Below are 10,545 nucleotides of genomic sequence, written 5' to 3' on the forward strand. Positions count from 1 at the left end.
AGGGTCAAGTAGCCCACATCCTTGGGTCCAAATGTTATACACACTTCCCAGATCTTCTGGTGCAGTTTCCTCCCAAACAGGCAACCTGATTGGTTTTTGTATTTGACACTTAAGCTAGGTGTGATAGGCAGGACAAGATCCTCCCTCCCCAAGGGAGCCGTAGCCTCATCCTCAGAACCTGTGAATATGTTACCTTCCATGGCAAAAGGAGACTTTGCAGGTGTGATTAAGGTAAGGTCTTGAGATGGGGAGAGTAGCCTGCATTATCCAGGTGGGCCCAGTGTAATCACAAGGGTCCTTATGAGGGACAGGGAGCAAGAGAATCAGAGAAGGAGGTGATAGCCAAAGCAGAGACTCGAGTGATGTGATTGCTGGCTGAAAGGGAGCCAGGAGCCGATAAATGAGAGCCACCTCTAGAAGCTGAAAAAAGGCCAGGGAACAGATTCTCCCCTAGAGCCTCCAGCGGGAATGCAGTCCTGCCAACACCTGGTTTCAGCCCAGGAATTTCATCTGGGACTTCTGACATCCAGAGCTGTAAGATAAGAAATCTGTGTTGTTTTAACCCGCTAAGTTTGTGGTAATTTGTTACAGCAGCAGTAAGAAACTAATACAGTATATAAATATAAATCTTCACTTAACCCTAAGATTTCTGAATTCAGTATCAGCCTAAGGTATGCACAATCCATTCCATTGAATTTTAAGGACTTTTGAATGATGGCAGCAATAGAATTGATTATAAAGATAAAGGGAGGGACACCTGGGTGGCTCAGTTGGTTAAGCAGCTGCCTTCGGCTCAGGTCATGATCCCAGCGTCCTGGGATCGAGTCCCACATCGGGCTCCTTGCTCCGCAGGGAGCCTGCTTCTCCCTCTGACTCTGCCTTCCACTCTGTCTGCCTGTGCTCGCTCCCGCTCACTCTCTCTCTGACAAATAAATAAATAAAATCTTTAAAAAAAAAAAAAAAAGATAAAGGGAAACTACACAATTGTGTTTGCCCAGCACCCTCCACTGGAGATGGGAAGCTCTGTTCCTCACTATCCCTCATTCCCTGTGGCTATGAAGTAAACACTTACTGAACGTGATTGTTTGGTTTTGTTTCTAATCAGACAGATTCATGTTCTACAGCGGACAGTCCTAGCTTCTTGGAATGTGGTTTCTGCAGCTACTGGGGCTTTTTGACATTCAGACACCTGAAGACCATTGTAGACGCCATTTCTATCAGCGATTATATGAGACAGGTCCCCAGGACATGGGTGGTGACAGCTGCAGAGAACAATCATGATGTGGTGTGGTACATGCAGGGACAGCTAGTCGTGCGGAACCTCTTCCCATCACAGAGGAGGGAGAGTGGGAAGGGTTGGTCAGGGCGACCTGGGACACAGGGGCCAAGAAGGGACAGCGCACGGACTGAAGTTGATGGCTGGGAAACAGGAACAAAAGGTTGCCATGTCTTGGGGATCCTTGGTGGGGAAGTGAGGAGATCCAGGCTGGAGCTGGTGGGGATCCCTCTGGAGCCTAGCCCCTCCATCAGTGTGGATTCACGCAGGCTGGGTTTCAGTCCCAGGCCTGTCTGTGCCTCAGTTTCTTCATCTAAGCAGTGTTATTCATGGTAGAACCTTCCTCTTCACTGGGAGGCTGGAGGCCCCTGGAAGGGCAGGGAGGACAGCGTATGTTTAGGGAGGTAAGTCTGACTCTAGCCAGTGGAGCCACTGGGGACCTGTGCCCCCTCACTTTCGAGGACATCCTTTGTCTGCTCTCCCCTCCTCAAGGCCTGGGCCCAGGCCTTCACTTGCACTGATGACAAACCTGGCAACCAACCTCCGGGGAGGGGTATGTGGGACTCCAGACTAAACTGGACGGATCAGAGTCGGAGGGGGTGACAGCTCTGGGAATCTGATCCCCAGGGACTCTGGAGCCTCGCTGGAGTTCATAACAGACTCAGAGCTTGAGTCTGGGTCTGCATAGACTGCCCCTGACACACCCCCTTTCACAGTCAGGCTCACGCTTCAGGCCCAGTGCTGGTTATAGTGTTATTCTCCAGGTCTGCTTTCCTCACGGTGTCTTTGGGGTTTAGACAGAATGCCCAGTCGCATCTTAATTCCAGATGAGCAACTTTGGCTTTTTTTTGTTTTGTTCCAAGATTTGCATGGGACATACTTACACTGAAAATATTACTTGTTGTTTATCTGAAATCTAAATGAACCAGGCATCCTATATTTTACCTGCTAACCCTACTGCCCAGGCCTGAGGCATCTTTCCTAGTTGTTGAGACACGCTCGTGCCCCCGGTGGACACACTGATGTTTCTGCCTCTGCCTGGGAGGTTTCCCACCTGGGCCCAGAGCATCACTGGCGGAAGTATCCAGCGAAACCTTGCAAGGAAGGGGTGGCTGCCTTGAAGAGTGACTGGGAAGGAAGCCTGGAAGATGCGCCCATAAAGCGGGCCAGGCTGAGAGACGTGCTTCTAGGCTCTGACTCCCTCTAGGCTCCCATGGAAGGGGGAGAGGGTAGACACCACCGCTGCCCTCCCCTGCCGCCTGCCCACCCCTCTGCCCAGGTCTCCAAGATGGTGGGAGGGCTCAGAATTAGTGATGGTGATTCTGGAAGTAGTTCTGGAAACCGACAGGGCAAGACAAGGAGGGATCCAGATGGCTCTGACATTGAATCATCTAATCCGGACCGCCTTCGGGCCTGTTTCCTGGGGAGAGGGGCTGCTGGCCTGCAGAGGGCGCCCTCGCCCCACGGTGCCGGTGGTGGTGGGAGAGATGCGATGAGTCTAGAGTGAAGTTCAGGCCCAGGAGGAGGACACCCACCCAGGTCAGAGGCTCATAGTCTGTCAGACCCACCACCTCCTGATATAAAATATTGTGGATGCCCTTTTTAAACATCCTGAAATGAAATTCACACATATTACCACCACCCAGAGACAAATAAAACACAAATGTATGGCTTTAATTGTAATAGAAAGGAAAAATGAAAAGACAGCAATTGAGAATAAAATGAAATGTATTTCAGTCTGTAAACATTTAGGCACGGCTACACTAGGAAGGCCTTGCCATGTGTAATTAATTACCTCTGGCTTTTAACTGTAGACAGAAGTACTGAATGTGACAGGTCAGTTGCAGGTGTGTACAGGGTAGTGGCTCAGCTGGATAAAATACCTGCCAAGATTTCCTGGAAAAGGTAACAACAAAAAAAAAAATCAAAAGTTTATATTTTTAAGTAATCTCTACCCCCAACCCAGGGCTGGAACGCAAGACCCCAAGATCAAACGCCACACGCTTTTTCCACTGAGACAGCTAGGCACCCCTGAAAAAGGAATATTTCTTGATAAAACTCCAAACTAAACAAAGTACAGGTCTTCCCTGGATTTATTTAGTTGTCCTCCTAGAAAATCTGGTGTATGCTTTTCGAGCCATACAATATTATATTTTGTGTTTATATGTAAAATCGAGTTAGAGTCTGGGCTTAGAGATTTGTAAGTAGGGTTTTCACCGATAGGGCTCCTGAGACAGTTCTTTGTTGCGGAACCATCCTCCTGCCCACCCATGGGGCCCTGCTGTCCCATCACTACCCACAATTCTATAAAACGTGTCCTGGAGCCATACGTGCTCTGTCAGGGTCAGCGTAAGGAGGCCACATGGGGAACCCGGAACCCCCAGCCTCCAGCTTGGCTCCCTGCACTGGAGCCTGGGCCCACGGCACCCCCAGTTTACAGATACTCTGAACTCCGGTGGAGCTCCTGGGGTCTGAGCCAAACACGGTGGCCCTCAGCTTGTTTGGGGTATAGGGGGAGGCAAAGGAAACAGGATGGACTCCCCTCTACGTTCCCTCCTTTCTAGGGACTCTGTCTGGAACGGATGGGGGAGGTGATAGCCTTGCGTCCAGTTGTGGTGGACAGGGTGACATGGCTCGCAGATCCTTCTCCCAAGACTCGATGTCAGCTGGTGGGACTGCTGTCCTTCCTTCAGGGATGGTCCCAGCTGCGGAGTTACTTCCCTAAGGTTGCCCCCTCCTCCAGGCAGCCCACATCCATGGACTTCCTAAGCAAGGAATCTAAAGGCCTGGCCATCTCAGCCCTGGCTTAGAACACCTCTGAAAGGCCCAGGGGCTCCAGGGCCTCCCAGGGGTCTGACCTGTACCACAGCTCTGCTTCTTCCCCTCCCTACTCCTGCTCTGTCCTCTCCTTTCCACAGGGGTAGATCCCAAGGCCTCCTTAATAAACGCCTGTACCTTACTCCACCTTGGAGTCTTCTTGGAGAAGCCAACCTGTGACACCCGGCAACAGGCCGTGCTGGGGGATTGTGGGACCCACCCTGGGAAGAGCAGCACAGGAAAGGGCGGGACCATTCCCGTTGCGGGCATTTGGGAGGGCCCCGATTCATTCAGGGGCCTCCAGAGAAGAGGACCCAATAGGTTAAGTATAGATAGATAGAAAGAGATCTAATACGAGGGACCAGCTCGTGCGCTCGTGGAGGCTGAGGAGTTCCACCACCTGCATTCCACAAGCTGGAGGCCCAGGGAAGCTGGTGCTGGAGTTCCAAGTCCAAAGTCAAAGGCCCGAGAACTGGGGAGCCCACAGTGTAAGTCCCAGTCTGACTCTGAAGGCCCAAGAACCAGAAGTGCTAATGTCTGAGGACAGAGAAGACAGATGTCCCAGTTCAAGGAAAGCAAATCCACCTCTCTTCTGCCTTTTGTTCCATTCCGACCCTCAGAACGGAGGGTGGCCGCCCATCCACATGAGGGCGCCCTTCACTCCGTCTCCCTGTGCCAGGCTCTTCCGGAAATGCACTCACAGTCACACCCTGAAATAATGTTTGACCAGCTGTCTGGACATCCCTGAGCCCAGTCGAGTAGACACATAAAATTTAGCCATCTCAGCCCTCCTAGAGGGGGTGGGCTGCGGGCCATCTCGAAGGATGGTTAGGACTTGAAGAATCGGAGATTGGGAGGGCAGGAAGGGAATTTCAGCTGATCACCGTATGGCGTGCCCTTGTGCCCTGGAGGTAGGTACTTGACTTATACATTTCACCTGAGCGAGCGGGGAGGCTGTTCTGGGAGAATGGCAAGGCGTGGAGCTCTGCTGGAAGAGAAGGCTGCGTTGAGTTGGAACGTAGGCTTTGCATGGAAGGCAATGGGGAGCTTCAGACAGGGAGAGCTGCTGCAGGATAGACATTTTCAGTAAGGTCTCTGTGGTACCAATGCATGTTGTGTTAGAAGAGTTTGAGGCTGTTGCTAATGTCTGAGATCCCATAAGTCCTGCCCGGAGCTGTGGCCATGGGGCCGCCGCACCCAGGAGATGACTGGGTGAGGTGTGGGGGGGAAGGGAAGGAGGGCCCCCAGCCCGGAGCTGAGCTTGTGAAGGACGGTCACTGGCCAGGTGTGGATGGCTGCAGGGGACTGTATGGTTTTTCTCGGATGGGGGTAAGGGGAAGTGAGCCTTCCTTTGCGCAGGGTCCGCCTGGGAACCATCAACTGTGAGGACCCCAGTCCCCATCATGGGTGGCTCAAGGGGAGGGCAGGGAGAACAAAGGCTGGTATATCAAGGTAACACTAGCTAATGTAACACGCAACACCCCTACCCCGACATGTGCCCCCTCATTTCAGTGCCTTAACACAAAACAATGTTCCTGTGCGTTTGCCCTAATGCACGTGTTTCTGGGTGGCCGGTGTCTCTTCTCCATGGTGACCAACACTTTTCTAACTTGTGGCTCTGTTAGCTCCAAGGTCCTCAGTGTTCCTTATGTTCAATGGGTGGATGAAGAAAGAGGGGGCACACCTACTTCTTGAAGGCCTTGACCAAGAAGTGACACATACCACTTCTGCTCTTATTCTACTGGTGAGAACCGATCATGGGGGCCATGCTAGATGCAAAGGTGCCTGGGAAATGTAGTCCATGGTGGGGCAGCCACTTCGCAGTGACAACTGCGTGTGGAAGAGGGGAGCCGTCTTGGGTCTGCAGGGAATCCTTGTTGCCTCATCTGGCCGCGGGCCCAGCAGGAGGAAACGCCCTCTGTCTCCAGTAGGCTTCCAGAACAGGTTTACACGGTGAGTGTTGAGGGCACTGCGTGTATCTTGTGGGTGGGATCTGCCCACAATAGGCTGGGGGGCTGGTAGGGTAGGTGAAGTGTGACCCTGCTATGCTCTGTTGTGCAATGTGGCAGTTGTGGGCTCTATGTCTGTTGTGTTGGTTTTCTGTTTTTCTGTGCATTTCCATTGCTGTGTAACAAGTGAGCAAATACTCAGCAGCTTAAAACAACATGCACAGATTCGCTTCACAGTTCTGTAGGCTAGAAGTCCAGGTGGGGATGGTTGGGGTCTTTGCTGAGAGTCCTACAAGGCCAAAATTAAGGTGTGGCTGGGCTGGGCTTGGTTGGGCTCTTCTCCGGAGGCTCCAGGGAAGATATGCTTCTAGACTCACTCAGTCTTCCTCACAGGCAGAATTCAGTTCCTGGCAATTAAAGGACTTACTGCCTGTTTCCTTGCTGGCTGTCAGTGGGGGGTCGCTCTCCGTTTTAGAAGCCACTTCCTGGTCCTTGCGTGTGGCCCCTCCACTTCCAAAGCCAACAACCATATGTCACGTCCTTCTAGCGCCTTGGAGCTCTCTGATGTTCTCTTCTGCCACCAGTGGAAGAAAACTTGCTTTTTTTTTTGTTTCGTTTTTTTAAATTTGTATGTATTTGAGAGAGAGGGAGAGGGAGCACAAGCAGGGGGCTGGAGAGAGGGAGAGGGAGAAGCAGGTCTCCTCCTGAGCAGAGAGCCTGATGTGGGGCTCCATCCAGGACCCTGGGATCATAACCTGGGCCAGAGGCAAGTTGAGCCCCCTGCCACCCCGCCCCCCAGAAAACTTGCTTTTAAAGGGCTCAGGTGAGTAGATTAAACTGCCCAGATAATCTCCCTTTTGCCATACACCATAATCATAAGAGTGATATCTCATCATATCCATAAGTACCACCCATACTTAGAGGGGAGGGGGTCTGACAAGGTCATGGGTCAGTGGGGATCATTCTTAGAATTCTCCCTCCCACAAGGGCTGGGTCCAAATGCCCTTGATCCTAGTTTCCTCCTCTGCAAAGTGCAGATAATTGTATCACATGACCATATGGTGAGAATTAAATTTATTTATCCATATATATGAACAAACATTTGCCAAGCACCTTCTCTGAGCTGGGGGCCGCTCTGGGCACTAGGCATCCAGATGCAGACATGACAGGCAAAGGTGACATACGGGAAGGGCCAGCAGCACGACTCAGCCTGTGCTTGGGCAGCAGTCACAGAGTTGCTGGCTTGGGGCTGACGTTTCATCCGCCATCCCTCTCTCCCTGCCGCCTGGCACAACCTCTCACGCCCTCCCCGGGCCCAGGAGCAGATATCTCCTAACTGCTGGGAGGACAGGCTGCCTCCCCTGAGCTCAGACATGCAAAGTGGTGGCAGCCGCAGCATCTCTGTCCATCAGCTCCTTCCAAGGATGCAGAGAATTCATCTGCAGATGTCTCCTGAAATATTCAAAGTGATTAAGACAAATACCTACTAACTGTCCACGATGGGCTGTGCTTCCTCCAGGCTTCCCTCCCAGACTACCCACAGCGAGGCATGGTCCCTCTTGGGTGACTACAGTCCAGCCTGCTTCTCTCCTGCAACATGGTGTCCCCCGCCTCACCCTGTACCACTCCACTGGGGGGTCATATCTTACCACCATTCCTGGTCACTGGCTAAAGGGCTGCCTGGAAGAGTTGTCTGAGGGGGCAACTGATTGAAGACCTGTCAGTTTCAGCCTTGGCCCCTGCACCCCCAACCCTAGAGAAAACCGAGGCCAGTATAGAGGCTCTTGCTTTCAAGTGGTGGCTCTAAAGGCCTAAGCTCTCACCTTCCTCTCCCTGTGAGTCCGACTTAAAGGGCTCCTTTGTGCACATCTGCCTCTCCCCCCGCCCATCCCGCCCCAGATGCCCTTCTCGCCTGAATATTCAGTTCCAGTCCTAATTCACTGCCCGCTGTCACCCAGACTCAAGGACCCTCACCCTGTCCCCCGTCCTAGAAAATTCTCTCTCCACCCCGCCTCACAGATGTCTGAGGAGTGAATAATTGATGGCGGTTGATGAGCAGAGCAGGAAGAGGGCTAGTTTGAATACTGGCTGTTCCTCCTGGGGTTGATGGGGAGGCTCTGTTCAATGTGGTGGGGGCCCCCAGAGTGAGCTGGGGCTCCATAGTGATCCAGACACTCTGCAATGGAGAGCTGCGGGGTGGCGGGCAGGGACTGCTGACATGGGCATCTGAGGACAGAGAAGGCTCCTGGACAGGAGTCCGATTGAGGGACGTGGGCCGAGATGAAGCTTGACTCTCGGAGAGGAGGGTCACCTCGGTACAATGGGGGTCCTCGGGTTGTCACTGGGAAAGGAGACTTCTTGGTTCTGATCAAGAGGGCCATGGAGGAAGAACTTTTTAAGTTTTTTTAAGATTTTATTTATTTGTTTGACAGAGAGCATAAGCAGGGGGAGCAGCAGGCAGAGGGAGAGGGAAAGGCAGGCTCCCCACTGAGCAGGGAGCCCAATGTGGGGCTCGATCCGAGGACCCTGGGATCATGACCTGAGCTGAAGGCAGATGCTTAACCGACTGAGCCACCCAGGCACCCCAGGAAGAATATTTTTTAAAAGGGTGGAGAATTCACGTTTATCAACTATTCTTTCCTGTGAGATCATGAGCTATGCTTTGGGAGCCTTAAAACCTCGGAGAACATGGCAGGGGGTCCTACAGGTGACCTTGGCTGGTGGGGACCACAGCCTGGGAAACATGGATGGGTTGCTTATACACAGATATGAGCTCTCAAGGACATGATGTCACTGGCGGGGGGCCCCCTCTTCCTCTAAGAACAGGGGCTGCTGCTAGCCCTTAGCGGACACTCACAGTTAGAGATAAAGAAGATGTGCCTACGTCCGCATGGCACTCATCACCTTTCTGGGGACTGTCTTTTCTTTTCGGCCCGGAGAGTAGAGAGCAGGCCCAGCAGAGAGGATCCCTGAGGATGTGCGGGTTCTCTGTGACAGCCCAGCGCGAGAGGCTGCTGACCTCAGGAAGCAGGAATGCGGGCTGTCTGAAATCATGGTGATGATGGACAGAAGGGAAAAGGCTGCATTCTTTCCTCGCAGAGAGCTGCAGGCGTGAGCACACGTGTGTGTATGCAGGCGCGTGTGCATAGCAGGAACCCAGGAGAATGACATTCCAATGGCTGAGCTCCAAGTCAGCTCCCAAGAAGATGTAAATTTAAAAAGACACTTTTGGTCTTGCTTCCTGCTGGATTCCCAGTGCCCTTGAGAATGACCAGCTGGCTGCATGGAACTCGGACTGAGACAAGGTGGGCAGCGCCACTGGCGTGCTTAGCCAGGGCTCCTGTCCGGAGTGTCTCCACCAGGTAACCTGCCCTTTGCCCAGAGGCCTCCTGAGGGTCCTTTTAGTTTGTGGCTCTGCCGTTCTTGATGTCTAGTCTCCATCCCAAGCTCTAAAAGGAGTGTTGGCCACGTCCCAGTGGTGGGGCAGGTAGATGGGAGCGGAAGGAGCCCTCCTCTTCTCTGAGGGCAGGTGGAATCCGGGCTGATCACCGGCGCTCACGCCCAGGAAGCCAGAGTACAATCCCGTGGTCCCACCTAGCGATAAGACAGGCTGATGGTGCCTGGCTCATAGACAGGGATTCTGTTATTAAAGGAAGAAAACGACAGTGGATTCTGGACAGCAATTAGCATTTTGTCCACAAAGCAAGAGGTGGATTGGAGGCTTGCGTGTGGAGGCAGGGAGGCCATGTAAGAGGCTACTGTAGTAAAATCCAAGTAAGGAGCTGTGGGGGCCTGGACCAGAAGGTGGCCACTGGGGAGAGACCACAGTTGGAAGAATTCAGGAAATATTTAGGTGGTAGAACCATAGCATTGGGTATTAGTTAAATATCGAGGGGGAAGGAGTAGGAGGGCTTGGGGCAATTTCTGTATATCCGGCATGGAAATTGGGCACATTTATTTGGCAAACGTTTATGGACTTGATCCCACACAGCAGGTACCATGCTTGGAGAAGTGTGGCACTAACTCTGTCCTCGTGGGCCATTGGAGGAGAAAGATTCACCCCCAGGAAACAAGGCAGGGGAACTGTCAGATGCTTGGAAACCAGTTAGGGTAGACAGTGGGTGGACAGGATTTCAGGGGAAGCAGAATTTGCCGTTGGGCATGGGGCTATGTGGTAGGGCTGAGCTCTCCCAGAGGAGGAGGCAATCATTCCAGGTGAAGAAGCAGAAGGACCCAAGACTTGGAGGTGGCCCACATTATCAGGAAAATCTTTCTAGGGATGGTTGTGGGCACCCTGGTGCAGAGCAAACCCTTTGGAACCAGATGGACCCAGGTTCAGATCCTGCCTCTATACGCACGTGTTGCTGGTGGAGTCATAGTTGGGTCAGTCTCCACCACAGACTATTTGGTATTATTTATGGGAGCTATAATCACACCTATCCCTCAACCCAGCAGTCTACTTCCAGGAATTTATCCTACAGATAATACCCATGCACAGGGGAA

This window comes from Mustela erminea, chromosome 5 (assembly GCF_009829155.1).
Source record: "Mustela erminea isolate mMusErm1 chromosome 5, mMusErm1.Pri, whole genome shotgun sequence".
Taxonomy (NCBI): Eukaryota; Metazoa; Chordata; class Mammalia; order Carnivora; family Mustelidae; genus Mustela; species Mustela erminea.